This window comes from Montipora capricornis, chromosome 10 (assembly GCF_036669925.1).
Source record: "Montipora capricornis isolate CH-2021 chromosome 10, ASM3666992v2, whole genome shotgun sequence".
NCBI lineage: Eukaryota > Metazoa > Cnidaria > Anthozoa > Scleractinia > Acroporidae > Montipora > Montipora capricornis.
This window is the reverse complement of record NC_090892.1, coordinates 17,781,126-17,782,515: the sequence shown is the minus strand read 5'-3', so window position 1 is coordinate 17,782,515 and position 1,390 is coordinate 17,781,126. Positions and strand designations below refer to the sequence as shown.

The 1,390-nt window shown below is 41.6% G+C and overlaps 1 long non-coding RNA gene across 1 annotated transcript in view; it reads left to right on the top strand.

Moving 5' to 3' along the window:
- The first annotated feature begins 1,265 nt into the window (after nt 1-1,265).
- The window catches only part of LOC138019652 (uncharacterized), a 4,955-nt gene continuing 4,830 nt past the window's right edge, over nt 1,266-1,390 (top strand). The window contains exon 1 of the long non-coding RNA XR_011126200.1: nt 1,266-1,390. This exon is cut by the window's right edge and continues 184 nt beyond it. This is a non-coding gene — a long non-coding RNA (uncharacterized lncRNA).

Sequence of the window (1,390 nt, the reverse complement as noted above, 5' to 3'; positions counted from 1 at the left end):
AATATAATTCTCACAGGAGAGGCGCGAGCTCCAGCAGATTGAAAACAATTTGCCAGCACAACTATAATCTTTTTCCCAGCAACTTACTTATTTTTCCAGCCAGCAGATAAACCCCCTGCAGAACATCTAATTTGCGGAACACCTCCGTTGAGTGCTCCTGAAATTGTTACTGAAGCTCTATTTTTAAGGTGATTCCTCAGAAAAAAAAAAGTCAAACGATTTTCTTGAATGTTCCCTACTAATGCCTATTTTGAGAACTACAATAAAAAAGATGAGTCACCGTGCTTGCTTAAGAGATATAATGGGCCCATTGATGCCTGCACTGTGCTAAACACGCGCGTTATTTCATCGGCTCAGGGTACATTTTGCGGTAGCTAAACGATAGGGTTGTTAAAGTAACACTTGCAAAATCACCTGAAGAAAGCCCAGAGCATATGGAAAACCGTCTTATATAGTTTATGGACAAATCACTGAACTTAAAACGACGTCGACTCAAAATGTTTCTAGAGTCGTTATTCTCAAGATCATAATTTACATCCCTGGGTAAGGAGCTTTGTGTACGTTTTTTAGCTATATCGTTTTTTCCTTCCGACAAGTCGACCCGACTGTTGGAAATTTCAGGTGGTGTGAGACTTAAAGGCCTGGCCAAACGCTCGCAACACTTCAACGCAACATCTTGCAACATTTTTGGGCACAACATGTTACGTACGTTTGGCTACTCTGTTGCGTGCATTTGGCCAGTCCATTCAACACCTGTCGCAACATCATGCAACAATGTTGCGTGCATTTGGCCAGGCCTTTAAGTCTCTCACCACCTGAAATTTCCAACAGACGGGTAGACTTTTCAAGTGAAGGCTCGTCACGAACTAGACGGGTCGTCACGACCCGTCAATATTTTCAGCCGGCCTCACCGCCTCCAGAAGTTCCGTGAACCCAAAAAAAAAAAAAGGATCAACCACCGAAACTCCTGTGCGACATAAAAATGGCTTAAAAACGTCGTTAACAATTTTTTTTTTTTTGGAAAATGCCCAAAATTTGGGTCGGTCGAACGACGCGAAACGGAGAAAAAAAGGGGGATGGCCTGAGACGAAAACGGAAAATTTTAAAAACAATTTAACATGGATAGGACTTGAAACTCTCTTCGACAAATTATGACGTTTCACGATTTGACGCTCGATTTTGAAGCACCTGTTAGTTATTACCTCAGGCAACATAACCTTATAAAGATAATTTATGTAAATCGCCAGAAGCTTCGGTTGGCCAAAGAGACTACTCATCTTGTTTACGTACGAGCAGCACATCAAGAAACAAGGTGCTGATACAAATGATCTACAAATTGGAGAAAATTGATAGGCTTCGGAGCGGAATTTCGTCGAAGAAACTGGATTTA